Consider the following 20,116-nt stretch of genomic DNA (forward strand, 5'->3'; position numbering starts at 1 on the left):
AAGATGTGGAGCTGCCAGCATCTGTCAGTCTAGGTTCCTGAGTTGTTGTGTGAGCAAATCCTTCCACCCTTCCACACACCGCCACCCCCCCCCCCCCATCCTGCAAACAAGAGGGGAAAATAAAACCTCGAGCATGTTTAGCTTCTGAAGTCTCAATTTGTTAACATCTGTCTTGATTCAAACACCATTAGAATGTGTCCTCCTTGAGTGAGTGAGTGTGTGTGTGTGTGTGTGTGTGTGTGCTTTAAAGATCTTTACATCGTGGGCACCTCACATGTGAGCAATGCTTGGCAAGTGCTATTGAGGAAATGAATTCACAGAAAAAAATATCTGAATGAACCTGTATTTGGCATCCACACTGAGCACAGCATGAGCTAGCTCCTCTACTTCTGGGATGTCGATTGTCCCCTGAGTCCCTTGGAGCTCCTGGTCTATACATCCCCTCCTTGGACATGTTACTAACTGGGAGAGTTCAGTGCTGACTGGCCCACTAGGCATTCCAGGAAAGAAAAGGGTGGAAAACCCTTGGCATGTAATGTAGTCACTGTCCCTGCTTGCCCGTTCTGTCTCACCCTCTAATGTCTTCATTTTCATCCTTCTGCCCCCAACTGTGGCAGGAGACCATACTCCAGCTTTGACTTGGCATTTTCCTCTGCCTGAAAAATTGAAAACAAATCATAATTCTGAAACTGACCTCTTATCCTTTGCCATGGATTGTGGTAAGCACTTTACCTGAATTATACTAATTAATTTTTTAATTAAACTTTTTATTTTATATTGTTCAGTTCAGTTTAGTTGCTCAGTCATGTCCGATTCCTTTCAACCCCATGGACTGCAACACACCAGGCTTTCCTGTCCATCACCAACTCCCAGAGCTTACTCAAACTCATGTCCATTGAGTTGATGATGCCATCCAACTATCTCGTCCTCTGTCATCCCCTTCTCCTCCTGCCTTCAGTCTTTCCCAGCATCAGGTTTTTTTTTTTCCAATAAGTCAGCTCTTAATATCAGGTGGCCAAAGTATTGGAGTTTCAGCTTCAGCATCAGTCCTTCCAATGAATATTTAGGACTGATTTGCTTTAGGATGGACTGGTTGGATCTCCTTGCAGTCCAAGGGACTCTCAAAAGTCTTCTCCAGTGTCACAGCTCAAAAGCACCAATTCTTCAATGCTCAGCTTCCTTCACAGTCCAACTCTCACATCCATACATGACCACTGGAAGAGCCATACCTTGACTAGATGGACCTTTGTTGGCAAAGTAATGTCTCTGCTTTTCAATACACTGTCTAGGTTGGTCATAACTTTCCTTCCAAGGAGTAAGTGTCTTTTAATTTCATGGCTGCAATCACCATCTGCAATGATGTTGGAGCCCCCCAAAATAAAGTCTGTCACTGTTTTCACTGTTTCCCCATCTATCTCCCATGAAGTGATGGGACTGGATGCCATGATCTTAGTTTTCTGAATGTTGAGTTTTAAGCCAACTTTTTCACTCTCCTCTTTCACGTTCATCAAGAGCCTCTTTAGTTCTTCACTCTCTGCCATAAGGGTGGTGTCATTTCCATATCTGAGGTTATTGCTATTTCTGCCCGCAATCTTGATTCCAGCGTGTGCTTCATCCAGCCCGGCATTTCACATGATGTACCCTGCGCATAGGTTAGGTAAGCAGGGTGACAGCATACAGCCTTGACGTGCTTCTCTCCCAGTTGGGAACCAATTGGAAACATTTGTATTGAAGCACAGTCATTTATAATGCACATCTGCGTCAGGTGTATGGCACAGTGACTCAGTCATACACACACATGCATCTGTTCTCTCACAGATCCTTCCCCAGTGTAGTTTATTACAGAGTACTGAGTACAGTTCCCTGGGCTATGTGGTAGGTCCTTCTTAGTTATCTACTTTACATATAGCTGTGTGTGCATGTTAATCCCAAACTGCTCATCTATCCCTGCAGCCTACATTTCCCTTTTGGTAAAACTGTAAGCTTGTTTTTGAAGTCTGTGAGTCTCTTTCTGTTTTGTAAATAAGTTCATTTGTATCATTTTTTAAGTTAATTCTCACAACAGTCTGTAAAATAATTACTACTGATAGGTCTATTTTATGGGAAAGGACATTGAGGCACCATGAATGTCTCTTGCTTCGGGTGTCACAGCACGTGTGAGGCGTGGGGTGGAGCTGGAGTCCCTGTCCAGGGTGCCTGCAGTCAGAGCTGACCCGACCCCGTGTCCCTCTCTGAAACCTTTCTTGGAGCTTCCCCACTGCAGGATCCAGGGTTTGGACTTCCAGTAGCCTGTCCCCTGGGCTTCCCCGCTGGCTCAGTGGTAAAGAACCTTCCTGCAGTGCAGGAGACCCAGGTTCCATCCCTGGATTGGGAAGATCCCCTGGAGGAGGGCCTGGCAACCCTCTCCAGTGTTCTTGCCTGGAGAGTCCCATGGACAGAGGCGCCTCGAGGGCTGCAGTCCGTGAGGTCTCAGAGCGTCAGACACGCCTGCCTGACTGAGTGGCAGCAGCCTGTCCCCTCTTTGCCCCGCTGATTGGGGCCCCACGTCCTCAGGCCCCTGTGCTAGAGGGGTACTTCCATACGGTTCCTTCCAGGCACTGTGCTAACTGTCCCTGCGGCCGCTCCGCCCTCAGGATCCCTGAGGCTGAATCATTCCACTGCCCAGGCTTCCGGGAGACCTCCCGCTCCGCTGCCTGGTTTCTCCTGGATGTCTCAGCTGCTCTTGGGCCTTTGCCCTCCAGGAGCATGCTCTGAGGCAGGTTTCCAACTGACTTCTCACCTGTCTGCATTGGGCCTCTTGGTCCATCTGGTCCACCTGAAGGGCAGCTCGAGTGCAAGTTGCTCGGCTTGAATCTGAGCGGACGCTGTCCTCACAGACCAGAGGCTTCACAGGCGTGCTCAAAGTGTGCGCACGACTCCTCTCTGACGGGGGTGCCTGCACAGGGTGCTGAGGGTCCTGTGTGCTGCCTCCAAGATGCTCAAGTCCAGAGAAGCCCCAGGCAACCAGTCTTCCCTCTGTTATTTTCTGAACACAGATTTCTTCATCAGTTTATTCTTAAACAAAAAAAATTTTTTTTTTTTTTAATGCTGAGACCAAACTTGGCATCATCGACTTAATGGACTTGAGTTTGAGCAAACTCTGGGAGATGGTGAAGGACCGGGAAGCCTGGCCTGCTGCAGTCCGTGGGGTCGCAAAGAGTCTGACATGACTGAGGGACTGAACAGCAACAAGCTTGCAAGTGGTGAATGTGCACTTCTCAGGCAGTTTTCAGGAGGCCCTGGTTGAGGAAGTTGAGTTTAGAAGTGAATTCCTTAAAATTTCCATGCGTCTATGAGTGGCATGGTAGGTCTTCACACACCTCCGGAGGTCCCAGATGGCAGGTCTCAGAAAGAAGGACCTAGCTTCCTCTTGATTTTATAGCTTTTTCAGTTTAAAAAACATGATGCTAGTTCATTGTAGAAAATGCAGAGAAGTTATGTCCCAGTCCAAGTTTGGGTTCTTTCTGAAATTTTTGATGGAGCCTCTGTATGTAAATCTCTGCTCCTCATGAAAATCTGACATTTAAAGTGGGGCCACTAGAGATGGATGAAACTGGAGCCCATTATACAGAGTGAAGTAACCCAGAAAGATAAAGAACATTACAGCATACTAACACATATGTATGGAATTTAGAAAGATGGTAACGATAACCCTATATGCAAAACAGAAAAAGAGACACAGAAGTACAGAACAGACTTTTGAACTCTGTGGGAGAAGGTGAGGGTGGGATGTTTTGAAAGAACAGCATGTATATTATCTGTGGTGAAACAGACCACCAGCCCAGGTGGGAGGCATGAGTCACGTGCTTGGGCCTGGTGCACTGGGAAGACCCAGAGGAATCGGGTGGAGAGGGAGGTGGGAGGGGGGATCGGGATGGGGAATATGTGTAACTCTATGGCTGATTCATATCAATGTATGACAAAACCCACTGAAAAAAAAATAATAAAGTGGGGCCACTAGACGGTAGGTTTTGGGTGGCAGCCAGGGGCTCTGTTTGGGCTGAGTGTTCAGGAGTGGGTCAAAAGTGCAGCTGCGAGCTGAGAGCCAGGGGGCCCGTGGAGGCAGAGAGGCCTCCAAAGAGTGTGGCTGTGCCACCTCAGAAAGCTCTCACGCGACCAGCAGCAGTGTGAGCAGCGCTCAGATCGGAAATGCCAGGAAGCCGCACACATCAACCTGTGAAGTGGCGCTGCTCACAGTACCTCTGAAATTACATCCTGTTTCATTAGTTGCAAAGGCTAATTGCATCCAGAAAACTCCCCATGTAGATGGAAGCTACAGAGATAGCGTATGTGTCACTCTAAGAAAACCACATGGTAGCGAGGCTTCCATTTTGCTGAGTGACTCTCCAACGCTCATCACTGCTCAGGGGCCAGAGAGCGGGAAGAGAGCAAGGGGAGGGAGTGGCCATTAGTCGAGGCGTCTGACTCCTCCCTGGACTCACAGCTTACAGTGTCTCAGCTCTCTGCCCCCAAGTGTCTTGAGGGAGGGGAAGGCTTTGGAAAACAGCAGGCAAACGGTCATGTTCTTGGGACTAGACGTTTAGGCAGGGCAGCTGCTTTGGCAGCTGAGAGTAGGCCTGTCCTGACACGTACGCCCTTAGCAAAGTGGTCATAACAATGTGCCCTTTCAGGACAGCCTACTGAACTCAGCAAGAGCATTGCATGCCACGCCTTTCCCCATCTGAGGAATCTGAACATCTAAGGACTGTGTGCCTGTGTTCAGTCGGTAAGTTGTGTCCGACTGTTTGTGACCCCATGGACTGCAGCACACCAGGCTTCCCTGTCCTTCACCATCTCCCAGAGTTTGCTCAAACCCATGTCCATCGAGTCGGTGATGCCATCCAACCATCTCATCCTCTGTCGTCCCCTTCTCCTCCTGCCCTCAATCTTTCCCAGCATCAGGGTCTTTTCTAAGGAGTTAGCTCTTCACATCAGGTAGCCAAAATATTGGAGCTTCAGCTTCAGTCCTTCCAAAGAGTATCTAAGCACTAAGAGTAGTGATTCATATACTCTTTTTAAGCCCTGGTATTTAGGAGCTGAGAGATACTGAAGATCAAGCTCTATATCATCAAATACTATATTTATATTAGGATGAACAGAATTATGTTTATTACTAAGGTAGGTATCAAATAGAAAACAAGGGGCATTGTGCTTTACATAGAGATGCTCAGAAAATGTTAATGATGAAATTATCTAGAAACTTAAAATACTCATATCTCTAGTAGAAAAATCCTTAAAAAAAGATACGAATGAACTTATTTTCAAAACAGAAAGAGACTCACAAACAGAGAAACAAATTTATGGTTTCCAAAGGGAAAAGAGGTTGGAGGAAGGATAAAATAGGAGCTTGGGATTAACATATACACACTACTATGTATAAAATAGATAATCAACGAGGAACTACTGTATAGCACAGGGAACTCTACTCAGTAATCTGTAGTGACCTATATGGGAAAAGAATCTGAAAAAGAATACATATATGTATATATATAACTGAATCAGTTTGCTGTGTAACTGAGACTAACACAAGATTGTAAATCAACTGTACTCCAACATAACATAAAAATTAAAAATATAAGAAAACCGGAGGCATAGTACTTTACATAGAGATGCTCAGAAAAAGTTGTTAATGATGAAATTATCTAGAAGCTTAAAATACTCGTATCTCTGGTAGAAAAATTCTTTGTAGCTTTCAAATAGTTTTTTACATAAAACAGCAGTCTCAGTTATCATAGCTTCCATTTTTATTTACTTTTTGGCTTAGGGTTCATCACCTTGAAGAAGCTGTTGTTAGTCTGAGGAATGACGGGCTATTCTCAGAGCCAATAGTAATCTGAGATAGTCAAAGTTGTGTTTTTTAATATGTCTGATAACAATCGCCTGGAGATGCATGATGTGTATATCAGTTGATCAGTGAAATAGCTTTTCGTTTTAGTTTCCACCTGTCTTTTTCAGAGGGTTGCTGTGGATGGATGAGGCAAGGCACTTGAGCTGGAGAAAGGCATGCATGGAATTAGTATTTTTTCTTTTTACTTTGTTCTGTGGAGAATCTAAAGACTTCTGCTCCTTTCTTTTACTATGTTTGGTCAACTGGCAGTGTCAGAAAGAAAGAGCGAGGAGGGAGGTAAGGCCCCTCTTCACCAAGGGAGCTGGAATATGGGGTCTCCATGCCCCCAGGGTGCTGCTCTTCATATATTGGAAAGTGGCTTAGTGAGGGGCCTAGAGAGTCTCCAGGGCCTTGGGCGAATGTATTCAGCCAATTCTGATGTCTCTAGATACACAAGGAGGGATGTAGATGTGAGCCTGATGGGGGGTTCTAGTTGCTTAATGGGAATGAAAAATGCTTGGACATTTTGGGGTGGCCATTCAGTCCCAGCACCAAAGCCCTTCAGCCATTGCTAAAGGTTGAAATTCTACCATGTCGACCTGGATGCCAGGAGCCACATGAGGAAGTGGGTGTCAGCAGCACAGGAGATTTTCAAACTTTGTTCTTTGAGTCGGACTTGAGAGTATGTGTGTGCATGTGTGCGAAGTTGCCTTGGTTATGTCCGACTCTGTGACTCTATGGACTGTAGGCTGCCGGGCTCCTCTGTCCATACGATTCTCCAGGCAAGAAGACTGGAGTGGGTTGCCCCTCCTCCAGGGGATCTTTCTGACCCAGGGATCAAAAACACGTCTCCTGCAGCTCCTGCATTGAAGGCAGATTCTTTACCACTGAGCCAGTGGGGAGGCCCCATGTATGTGCATATCTGTATCTGTGTCTATATCCATGTCTGTCTATCATCTAGCTGTCTATCTGTCATAAACATGGGCTAAAGACAGTCTGCCTCACCATGTGAAGGGCCACGTGGGAGGGCAGCTCTTGTCCAGTGTGCGACGGCCACAGTGAACCGACTTCTTTTCCTGCTCCCACAGACTGACCTCCCAACACCACCATCCCTCCTTGCCAACACAGGTAGACTGTCCGTGCCTGAGACCTCAAACCTCTCTGCCAGCCGGAGTGGAGCTGGTGACAGCAGAACTCTGGAAGAAAGGAGCGATGGGGGGAGGAACTCTCTAGCCTTGTTACTACATGCAGCTGCTTCTGTGTGATGATGTCAACAAATAATTTACTAAAGGACTTTGAGGTGTGCTTGTTTCATTATTAACTTGTTATCCCTTTATATAATTTCTATTACTCCAAATCTCTAGATGTCATGGTTAGGGTGGTTTTCCTCTCTCTTTCAACGCAGGGTCTTTGTGAGTGTACTTCTATCATTGTGCACTGGGAGGTGTAAAACACTTGGGAGTGGTACCTTCTTAAGATCCCTGGTAGATATTGAAGGACATTACTATGCCAAGCTTTTAAATGGGGAAGGGAGATAAGCGTATACTTTTTTTTCCCTACACTTGATTTAATTTGCTTTATGTAGGGTGGCCTCCCAGACAAAGCCAAGTTTGGGAACAAAATGCTTCTCCTGGAGGAATTTCAGACCTCCCTACTCCTAACAAACTGAAAAGCTGTTTTAATTCTTGGTTCATTCAATCATTCTTCCATTCATTTCTTTATTAATAGGTGTTTGTCAAACCACTTCCTGTGTTCAGTCACTGTACATACAAAGGTGAGTGAGGCAGCGTCTCTAACTGGCTGTGGGGAAGACAGATTCATAAGCAAGAGTTGTGGTACAATGTCTCGAGTGGGATGACCAGACAAACAGGGTGTCAGAAGAGACCCAGTTCAGAGAGGCACTGAGCCCAGCTGAGGCCCCTGGGGAGGCTCCAAGGAGGCTGAACTGATGCTTGAGGAATGAAGAAGATTCAGAAAGGACCTCAAGTAGGGATGGAGGCAGGATACAGAGTGAAACGACTTTCCTGGATCTGGCGGCTGCGAGGCCATGAGTGACATCAGCCAGATACGTTACAGTCAGTGGTGGGGTAGGAGCTGGACTGTAGCAGACTGGGAACTAACCAGGGAACAAGGCATCAGGCAGGAAAGAGAAAGGGTGGGTGTGAGATAGGCTGGATGCTGCCTTCAAGTCAGTCTTGGGCTCAAGGAGGTGTTTCATGCTTTAATTTCAGGGCTTTTTGAAAAATCTGTGCCATGTTCCAATAGGAAAAGAAAGGGGAAAGGGCCAGGAGGGGTGAGAGGGAGGGCACTCAGGTGGGGCAGAGGAGGGGATGAGAGCCGAGGGTCCGGGTGAGTGGGCTGGCCTTCCACAAACGATGGATGTGAAGTGGAAATCGCTCAGCCATGTCTGCCTGTTTGTGACCGATTGGACTATAGCCCACCAGGCTCCTCTGTCCATGGAATTCTCCAGGCAAGGATACTGGAGTGGTTTGCCATTTCCTTCTCCAGGAGATCTTCCCAACCACAAATGGTGGATGTCACTCCAAAAAAGCAATTTCGGTGGACCTGGTCTATAAAGTGAAACTTTTTTTTTGTGTTTAAAGGGACGGAGGATACCATGCTCCCAATCTAGAAATACTTGGAGTAGGATATAAGGTAGAAATCAGAAAGGTTGGTGTGCGTGGAGTGCGGTAGGCAGGCGGGGACTCTGGAGAGTCTGTCTGCCCTTCCAGGACAGCGGCTACTGCAGGCCTCCCACTACTATGCGAGGAGTGGAGGTCCGGAGGGCGCAGATGAAGAGAGGCTGAAATTCTGCATTTTTATGTAAAATCTCTCAGTCTTAAAAGATTGGAAGGCGCTTCCCTGATGGCGCACTGATAAAGAATCTGCCTGCCAATGCAGTAGACGTGGCTTCGATCCTGAATCTGGGAAGATTCCACATGACATGGAGCAGCTAAGCCTGTATGCCACATCTGTTAAGCCTGAGCTCTAGAGCCCAGGAGCGACAACGAATGAAGACCAGGTACCCTGGAGCCCCATGCTCTAAAGCTGCCAGTGAGCAGCCCAAGCACGAACCAGACAGTCAGAAGTCTTGGTTGCTCTTTGTGACCCCATGCACTGCAGCCCGCCAGGCTCCTCTGTCCATGGGATTCTCCAGGCCAGAATGCTAGAGTGGGTAGCCATTCCCTTCTCCAGGGGATCTTCCCGACCCAGGGATCGAACCCAGGTCTCCCTCATTGCAGGCAGACTCTTTACCGCCTGAGCCACCAGGGAAGCCCCTGCTCATTGCAACCAGAGAAAACCCAGCGCCGCCAAAAATAAAATCAATAAGTAAGTGAAATGAAAGAGGTTGGCAAATTTTACGCAAACAAACCAGCGTACGGGTCAAATATGCTGTGTCTGTCGGCTTAACCGGGCCCCTGGGCCCCAAGTGTGCAAGCTCTGTTTTAGAAAACCTCTTGGAGTTAACTTAATACTCTCATTTTCATGTGTCAAATCTATCCTTTCCTGTATAACTATGGAGAAAAACAATAACATGGAAAAAGCATGGATAGTTGGAGAAAAGAAGCACAGTAATGAGTTTAATTCTTCTCAGTCTGGTTATATGCTGTGACCTCTCCAGGACTCTAATTTTAGGAAGTTGATTTGCTTATGTCTGTGCCTATTAACTGGATTTTCTTTGTTTATTTTAAAGGTTTCTGAAAAGTTGGATTGCTCCGGGAACCAGGAAAAGCTTCATTACTTAGTATATTACTAAAACTAAAATGGAAAATAGTACCTTTTAAATTTTTTTTTAAATTGGACCCTTCCACTACAGGGCAAATCTAAAAAAAAATTATAGATGCAAACAGGCAAGATATTTGAATACGACAGAAGAAACAGAGAACTTTTATAATTTATGCTCTGCTAGTAATCAGTCATTTGTAACAGGAAAATGACTGACGACAGATGAGAGCTAGAGAAGGTACATCAGGGAGCGGGTAAGTAGAGACACTTCAATTCAGAAATTTGATGAATTAAGCTAGAACAGTGGATCACAAACTGTAGATTGGAATCACCTGGAAGGCTTGTTCAAACATGGGTTGCTGGGTCCCATCTCCAGAGTTTCATATTTAGTGGGTCTGGGACTGGGGGCAAGAATTCGTTTTTTTTTTTTTTTAAAGAATTTGCATTTTTAATAAATTCCCAGGTGAAGCTGATGTTGCTGCTCCAGGGACCGACCTTTGAGAAGCACTGTGCTAGAATATCTCTAAGCTTTACTGTTTATAGACATTACATCTGGACCATATTGTGTTTAAATCTACTTAAATTCACCCAGTCTTTTGGTTTATAAATGGCTGAAGTTGATACATGCTTTTGGACTACTGAACTGAAGGTCTGGTGTTAGTTGTATAAAAACAGGAGTTGTTCTGGTCCAAGCGGGAGAGATTCTTTATTATATATAGCCCAGGTTGTCTATTTTCCTTTGGATGCTGTGTTTCATTTGGGATGGTCTGGTGTTGTGTTTACTTGGTGAGGTCAGTATCTTGATTATCAAGCTATTGACTGTCAGCGTCAAAACTCACCTGTCTGCGCTGTGCTCCAGGGCGCAGAGGCTGGGATTTAGCTGGGTATCTCTGCTGTGCCAGCCGACTCACCGCTAGGCTCTGCTGTTAGGGGGCGCTAGAGGGAGAGTGCAAGGATGGAGGAGTAAGATTAGCACCTTTTGGTTAATTTCTTGTTCTGACAGCGTTGCCCCAGACGTTGTTGTTCATCTGGCAGCAGCAGCTGGGTCCAGTCCTTCCCCACTCTCAGAATCAGATTCACTGCACTCCCCCAGGGATATACCTGCAGACAGCTTTCCTTTCCTTCAGAGACCTGGGTTCTACCTCCATGGGGTCCTTCCTCCAAGCTCCAAAACGCCAGTGCCTATCAAGTAGCCTACTTCCTTGGAGGTCAGGGTCCTCACTCTGCAGGGTTGCTGTTCCAGGCTCCCAATCTCTAACATTTCCAGTTGCTTCCCTCTGTTCCCCTAGCCTGCAGGAGGAAGGCTGCTACCTCCTCCAGTAATTATGTCTGGGTTACCTAAGGGGTCCCTTTGCTTTTTCAGTCCTTTAGAGTTTAAACAATTCCCTGCATTAAATTCTCTCTGCTGAAAGAGCAACTGGTGGATGTTTGCTTTTCTGCCTGAACCCTGACACCAACCATGTCTGTCTTTCTGTGACATTTGTAGTATCAGTGGTGTTAGCCATGTTAGTGATATCAACAGTCCATACTACTGCTTTCAAATTCCAGAATGTGGGTAATATCATGCACTCCAAAAGCTTACTCAGGAAGCATATAAACTGTTTTCTTTCTCTGGCTGTAGTTCCATAGATCACTTGAATCAGAATCACCTGGGGTGCTTGTTAAAAATACACATCCCTGAGCCCCACCTCCAGATAAACTTGCATCTTAGACAAACTTTTCAGGGTGAGTATGATAATTAATTTTATGTGTCAGCTTGACAAGGTTATAGTGGTCAGTTGTCTGGTCAACTGAGATGTTGGATGTGAAGGTATTTTTAAGATGAGATTCACATTCAAATCAATAGATTTTGAGTAAAGGAGATAACCCTCCATAATGTGGATGGACCTCATGGAGTAAGTTGAAGGTCTTAAGGACAAAGACTGAGGTTTCTGAGAGAGAAAGAATTTGGCCTCATGACCGCAACAGAGAAACCCTGTCTGAGTTTCCAATCTGCTGACCTGCTCTGTGGATTTAACTCTTACTTGAATTTCCTGTCTTCTGGGTTTGCCATATGGTTTCCGGACTTGCAAGCCACCATAACCATGGCAGCCAACTCCTCTAAATAAGCAACTTTCTCTCCCCAGCCCCTCTCTCTGTATGTATACATATATATGGGCCTCCCAGGTGGTGCTAGTGGTAAAGAACCTGCCTGCCAATGCAGGTAGATGCTAGAGACAAGGATTTGATCCTGGAGTCAGGAAGATTCCCTGGAGGAGGGCATGGCAACCCACCCCAGTGTTCTTGCCTGGAGAATCCCCTGGACAGAGGAGCCTGGCCGGCTACAGTCCATGGGATCAATAAGAGTCAGACACGACTGAAGCGACCTCTCTCTCTCTCTCTCTCTCTCTCTCTCTCTCTCACACACACACACACACACACACACACACACATTTATTTGGTTCTATTTTTTTGGAGAACCCTGAGGTGGGCTTAGGAATCTGCATTTTGGCCAGCACTCCAGGTGATTATGTGATTATGAGGGGTTAGACTCTGCAGCTTTCTAGTGAGAGTTTTAGAGAGTACTGGAGAAATGGTAACTGAGTGCTTGGTGACAATTATTTTATTTGTACATTCATTTGATGACTATTTATCTTGGATGTACCATGGGTCTAGGAAACATTCCAGTATGCACTGGGCATATTGTAGTGTATTGGACAAATCTCAGCAACTCTCCAAGATGCTAAGGACCCTTAATATGGGTCTTCTTGGGCAATTAAAAAAAAAGGGTTACATACATTTTAAAGGTCTTTATCTATCCTCTCCCCACTTTACATTCAAATTTTGACTTGAATCATAATATTGTGAATTCATGACTTAAGAATATATTTTTTAACCTTAGATTTGGGTCTTTTGGCATTTTATTTTATTTTTGTAAAAGTATTTTAAATTCAGAAGTATTTACTATGTGCCAGTTGTTATAGTAAATATTGGGTTGATCAAAAACTTGGTTGGAATTTTTCCATGCAATCTAATGGGAAACCTGAACAAACTTTTGGCCAACCCTATGGGGAGACAGTGGAAACAGTGTCAGACTTTATTTTTTTGGGCTCCAAAATCACTGCAGATTGTGTCTGCAGCCATGAAATTAAAAGATGCTTACTCCTTGGAAGGAAAGCGATGAGCAACCTAGAGAGCATATTAAAAAGCAGAGACATTACTTTGCCAACAAAGGTCCATCTAGTCAAAGCTATGGTTTTTCCAGTGGTCACGTATGGACGTGTGAGTTGGACTATAAAGAAAGCTGAGCGCCAAAAAATTGATGCTTTTGAACTATGGTGCTGGAGAAGACTCTTGAGAGTCCCTTGAACTGCAAGGAGATCCAACCGGTCCATCCTAAAGGAGATCAGTTCTGGGTGTTCATTGGAAGGACTGATGCTGAAGCTGAAACTCCATTACTTTGGTCACCTCATGCGAAGAGGTGACTCATTGGAAAAGACCTGATGCTGGGAGGGATTGGGGGCAGGAGGAGAAGGGGACGACAGAGGATGAGATGGCTGTATGGCATCACCGACTCAATGGGCATGAGTTTGAGTAAACTTCGGGAGTTGGTGATGGACAGGGAGCCCTAGCGTGCTGCAGTCCATGGGGTCGCAAAGAGTCGGATACAACTGAGTGACTGAACTGAACTGAACTGATACTTTCCCCTTCAGGGGTTCCCAGTTTAAGTAGGAAAAGACTGATACTAAACTAGCCATTAAAATACAGCAGAATTGTTCTCAAGGCATATATGCAGTGTCTTGGGAGGACAAGAAGGGCTCCACCCCAGAGTTGGCTATGGGAGGTTACCTCTTCTCTAACTAATGGGCGTGACTTAAGTAAGGTAAGACTTCCCTTGAACTGATAGAGTTATGTTTTGTATAAGAATTGCAGACTCAGTCAGGTTCTGACTGAGGTTCTGAACTTAGTTTCTATTGGGTTCTGTTTATTTGGTGCCAGATGTGTGGCTGGGGGTTGTGTGTGTGTGGAGAGGAGGAAGAGGTATTGAAAATGAAGTTGTTTGAGGAAGATAATGCTGAGTCTTGACCTCACATTTTTTGATCCTCCATTATCTCTTGGGTTTCTTTTGGCTCTTTCTTTGCAATACTCTAGACATTTGAAAATGTATTTTAATCACTGTATGAAATAAAATTAAGGTAATAATGATTCTTATTGATAATAGGCTTTTTTTCTTTGAATGTTATATTTGGCAAATGCTAGGCTCCAAGTTTCTCATAAGGAACAGATTTTCCAAGCGATCCCAAAGGAATATGCTGCATATTTCATGTGCAGATAGGGAAGAGCTGGAGTAGATTAGTATCTAAGGAGTACATGTGTCTTGAAATACAGATTCATCCACATGCTCAAACAGTTTTAAGTTACTCCATCCAACTTCAAAATATGCTTCTGAAGATAATTTTTGAAATTATACGGTCAACATTCCAATTAATTAAGGTGAAAGGAAAGATAATGTTTGATTTATTCACCAATGAAAACAGGAGAATTTATGCCTCATAAGTCTTTTATGCCACAGTGTTTGAGTTACTTACATTTTATGAAGATGATGCCATTTTATATCCAAAGTTTTGATCCTTAAATCATTTTATTTTACTAAAGAAAGAATCCCAAGTCTTTATGTATTCTTTAACTCTTTATTGAAGTTGTATATATATGCAGAGATACAATGTGCATATAAAGATTTACATGCACACACACATATACAGGAATCACATATCATAAATGAACAGCTTAATGAATTTTCACTAGCTGAGCTCATCTGTGTAGCCAGCACCTGGAGACATAGAATTTTACCAATATTAACCTAGAAGTTTCTTCACACCTCTTTCAAATCATACCCCTCCCCCAATTGTAAGCCCTATTTTTCTACTTTGTATAAATAGAACCATATGTTGTGCTCTATTTTGCTTATATGTTATTTAATTACTTTGATTTCGATGTATACATTGACTCATGTTGACCAGCATTTGAAGAAAATAACATGGAGGCCTTTTCAAACATTGCAAAGCATGTTTTTTTGAGAAGCATCTAGTAAGCACATGCTAATCTCTGTTTCTGAAAAACTCTGAATTCTTTTTGGACTTTTCTTTAAACTCTAGTGGGTCATAGCCAGTAAGAGCTGAGAGGTATGAAAAACAGGATATATATAAAATGTCTATTCATAAATTTTATATTGCTTAATGTAAAAATGATAATATTTTGGGTACATTAGGTTAAAAAAAATATATTATTAAAATAGTTGTAGCTATATCTTTTTAAAATGTGGACTATGAGATGTGTGTTTCCTTTTCCATGGGTAGCACTGATGTGAAGTGTTAGCCCAGTGGACTGTGCAGTAAAGGTTCTGGGTAACATCCTCTCGATGACATCATAAGACATTTCTGTTTTCTCATCAGAATCTCTGAGATGAAAGGCCAGCCCGTCTATAGTTCCTAGATTTGGGGGAGATGTAAACTTGCTCACCTCACTCTACTTCTGCTGTGTCTTCTGAACAAAGTCATTTCATAAATGCATCAGTTTAACCAGCAATTTCTGAATTTTTGTCTTGCCTCACCTCTAAGTTCAAATCGCTCCACTCACTGGAAAGGCCTCCTTTCTCCTCTTGGGACAATAAGGTAATACCCATCTCTCACGTTCTTCTTGATACCTCACATTTGCAAGCTTGTTGCATGTCAGTATTCGGTTTACATTGTATGTGTCAAGCCAGGATAGTGGCTGAGGGCCTCCGTCACCTGATGGGAGCTGTTTGACGCAGTGTACCTGAAGCATAGTGGTGACTTTTCTCTTTCCTCTATGCTAATAGGGATGGCAGGGGATGCAGTAGCCTCTAAATATGTGTCAGGAAGCACAGACCCTGTCATAGAGTTGGGGGTGTGGCAAAGTGCTCACTGATGATTACTGATAATCTATATAATAAAAGACACTTTAATCATCTCCTGTGCAAATTAGGTGAAATAGAGAGCTGATGCTCTGTTATAGAATCGATGAACATGTTAGCTTAGTAATTGGCAAGGGCCATTTTGTAGTTTACAGGCAAGTGTCAATTTGTAGTTGACAAGCCCTAAGACCAAAGGGCTTCGTAATGGATGTGATGTCTGAACTGGGTCTTGGAGAAGGACGAGATTTAGAAAATGGGTATGGAGGTTGGCATTTCAGGCAGGCCTGGGAGGGGCTGGTGTGGGCAATGGCGGGGTCTAAACTGTAGTCATGTCAGAAGTGTAGGGTCCGGGACCTCTGTGATTCCAGGCCTGCTCTTCCGGGTGCTCTTTCTTTTCTGTTTCCCCCTTGACAATACAAGAAATGGAATTTGGGGAAAACACTCTCCTTGGGGTTACAGAGCTTTGTAAGCTTTGTCCTGTGCAAGGAAGGATGTTTTTAGCGCCAAACATTCAAAGGCCTTTTCTTTGGTGCTTCTTTGGTAATGCAGATATCTTAAACACTGCATAAACTTCTATTTACTTCTTGTCAGTTCTGCAAGTCAGTAGCCACACCTAAGTTCTTTGTGAGGCACAGTTTTCAAATGCACTTGAAGGCTTTGCTTCCCATTTGTATCTCACCTCTTTCAGCCTAAGGGGCACCTCCAGGCCAACTGGGAGACAGACGGAAGGTCGTGTCCTCAATGCACGGAGTTTTACCCTCAGTTTGTTTCTTTCCTTTGTTTCTTTCTTTCCCTCCCTTCCTTCCTTTCTTTTTCTGCTGGAAGATTTTATAAAGTTCCACAAGAAGAAGAGGGAACCCTAGTACACTGTTAGTGGGAATGTAAATTGATACAGCCACTATGGAGAACAGTATGGAGATTTCTTAAAAAACTAGGAATAAAACTGCCATATAACCCAGGAAACCCAGTTTAGGCATATACCCTGGAAAGGCCATAATTGACAGAGCGACGTGTATCCCAGTGTTCATTGCAGCACTGTTTACAGTAGCCAGGACATGGAAGCAACCTACATGTCCATCAACAGATGGATAGATGAAGTCATGGTGCATGTGTACAAGGGAATATTACTCAACCATAGAAAGCAATGAAATTGAGTCAGTCATAGTGATGTGGATGAACCTACAGCTTGTCATACTGAGTGAAGGAAGTCAGAAAGAGAAAAACAAGTATTTTTACTAAACAAGTATTGTATATTAACACATATGTATGGAATGACGCACCTATTTGCAGGGCAAGAATAGAGACAAATAGATGGTTAGCATGAAGCTGCTGTCTAACACGGGGAGCTCAGCTTGGTGCTCTGTGCCGATCTAGAGGGTTAGGATGGTGGAATGGGTGGGAGGGAGGCTCAAGAGGGAGATTATATATATATAAGCAACTTAGCACACACACATATATATAAAGAACATGCCTGTCAATGTGGGAGACATCAGACTCGATCCCTGGGTTGGGAAGAGTCCCTAAGGAGGGCATGGCAACCCAGTTTGGTATTCTTGTCTGGAGAATCCTGACCTGCTACAGTCTATAAGGTTGCAGAGAGTCAGACATGACTGAGGTGGTTTAGCATGCAGGCATGCACACACACACACACACACAGATATTATGTATGTATATATAAACTGATTCACACTGGTGTACAGCAGAAACTATCACAACAATTATACTCCAGTTAAAAAAAGAAGAAAATAAAGCACCACACTCTTAGGCTGATCTTTGTTCTGTATCACTTAGGGTCCTTATTCCTCAAAAGCCTTCTCCATCTTTAAGTTCCAACATCAGGCAAACTGTAGGTCTTTCCAACTTTGTAACACTGCCTAAATTTCTGGAGCATCTATTTGTAAACTAGGCCATCTCTTTATTTTTAGTTCTTTGCCAAACAGTTAATAACAGCCAACAGGCATTACTAAGGTTCTGTTTCCCAGCCCTTCCCTTAGAGCCACAAGTTCATTAGGTACGTGGAGTCTATGTCCCAGGTCACTGCAAGCAGCAGTTAACCAAACATAATAAGCATCACCATCTTTTCAGCCTTTCTAACAATTTTCTCAGTGCCTGCTCCCTGACCATCAGTGTCACATATTTGTTTATTTGTTTTAAGCACCAGTGCCCCATATTGTATCAATCTACGGGTTTAGTCAGGAGAGACAAAATCATGGTTTATTTGCAAACCTCAGTGGCTTAACACACTGAATACTGTCAGCTCGCTCTCCAGAAGAGCTGTTTCCACTGAGGGTTCATAAAAGGTTGCTTTGTTCAGCCTCATATTCTCTACAGTCTCCTGTTATCCAGCTTTCAAATGCTGTCAGTCTAATGAGCGTGAAGTGAATGCTCATTGCGGTTTCAATTTGCATTCACCTAATGACTGAGTTTGCACATGTCTTTAAAAGCCTGTGTAGTTTGTTGTGTTTCTTCTTATAGAAATTGTTTAATCATAGCCTTTTCCATTTTTCCTATTGGTGTTCTTCCTTGGTTTGTTACTGTTGGTTTTTAGGGGTTTCCAGTATATTCTAGAGGGACCTGGTGGGCCACAGTTCATGGGGTTGCAAAGAGTCTGACATGACTTAGCAACTAAGCAATCACAACAGCAACAACAGCAGTGTATTCTAACTTTTAGCTCCTAATTGGTTTTAGACACACATGTTTTCCTTCTAATTGGTCATCTGTTAACTTTATCAATGGTATACTTTACAATTTTTGATATAAGCAAATTGTTAATGTTACTACTATTATTACTGCATTGGTTTGTGTTTTAGGATTTTCTTTAATACTTCTGCCTCACTTTCAGTTTACAAAGGTATTTTATTTTTTCTTCTATCAAGTTTCTGGAACTTTCCAATAGGTCTTTGTTCATCTTGAGGATATCTTTGTTGTAATATTGGATAGGAATTTAATTTTATTTTTATACAAGGTGAGTCAGTTTTGTCAGAAGCAAGGTCTTATCTTACACATGTTTATGTATATACTTTCCATGATTATGAAAAGGATATATATATATATATATATATATATATATATATTTGGTTCATTAAATTAAAAAATTATTCTCCCAAATTGCTGTCTCAGTTGAGATTTTATGGGAATTATTTATCTTATATTTTCTCACTCTAAGGTGTGGTTGAACCCAAGAAGACCTTCAAAATTGATGTGATGACCTTGATGACTGAAGTTTAACTTTTCAAACTTTAGAGCTTAAATTGGAGGTTTCTTGTTTCCTGTTAAAATGTACCTATACCTGGGGGAGAAGAAAGATGTTGAGAGGAGTTGAGGAGTGCAAAAATGTTGGAATATGGCCATCTTTGATGTCGGCATCTATTAAGCCTTATCAGTTCGAATGGTGGACTGGCAAAAATCCCAATATTTTGGCTTTTATGAAATACTTGAATCCACACACAGAAACGCACATATCTTCTCTCATGTATCTGTAATCAACTGTCAATTAAGTTCCCACATTTCTAAACATTCCCACTTCACTCAAACCCTTCCAGCCTCATCACCCACTGATGGCAGATGACTTTACCTCCTATTTCACCGAAGATGCTGAGGTCATCTGACAGGATGCCCCTCTGGTTTACCCCAATGCTCTTGTGCATCCTCCTCTGTTATTCTGGAGATGCAAGTGCCCTTCCTTCTTTATAAGGCTTGAACTTCAGCCTGTGTGTAGCTCTCAGCTCTTTCTTCCCTTTTTATGATTTTTCTGGGTCAGTTATCCTCTCCTTTGTGTCCTTTTTGTTTTCCTCTGAATGTATTCACATGACGCCTAAAGTGAACAAACTGTACTCTGAAACCACCTCTCTGGGTGGTGGCTAACGACTGGCTGTCCTACCATCTACTGTAGCCTCGGCCTGAGGTCCTCACTGTTCTGTAGAGTTTGGGAGACTGAAAGCTACATTTGTCTGAATATCTTGAAGCCAGGGTTTTTTTTGATGTAATTTAGGTTCAGTCAACTAGAGGTGCTTGCATGAGATTTGGAAAATGAAAATAAAATGAAACCTGAGGAGAGACTCACATTTCTGTTTCTTTCCCAGGAAGCACAGTCCTGGAGGTGTTTGCTTCTTCTGTGGCAGCTGCTGCAGAGGCCTGCATGCCTTGCATCCAGCCTCCTTGCTGTGGGAGGGGGAGGACAGGAGGCCCGTTTTGCTGGAGTGCACTGTGGCGGACATGGAACGCTCCTGCACCCTGCCGCTGCAGCAGTGGCTTCTGCTTTCATCTGGGGCTTCCTGGCTATATTACATCTTGGTCATGGCAGGCACAGCAGCTTCCTTGGTGGCCTGGTTCTGGGTCGTGGCTTTGGGAGCCATTTCTGGAAACTTAGACTTGAATCTGTCTTTTCGGACTTCGCATTTTTTCTGGCAAGTCATTTCATAGCTTATCATAAAAATGCTGGCGTCACCTGAGTGTGGGTGGTTGCAGCACTATAGCTCCCCTCCTGGGAGCCCCGTGAGGACTGTGCTAAAGGGAGGGCCTCCTGAAGGACTGAGCCCTGACTGCCAGTCAAGGTTGCACATCTGACCTGGAAGAAGAGATGTCCCATTCACAGACCTGACGGCTCAGCT

The sequence above is a fragment of the Muntiacus reevesi genome, chromosome 13 (assembly GCF_963930625.1).
Source record: "Muntiacus reevesi chromosome 13, mMunRee1.1, whole genome shotgun sequence".
Taxonomy (NCBI): Eukaryota; Metazoa; Chordata; class Mammalia; order Artiodactyla; family Cervidae; genus Muntiacus; species Muntiacus reevesi.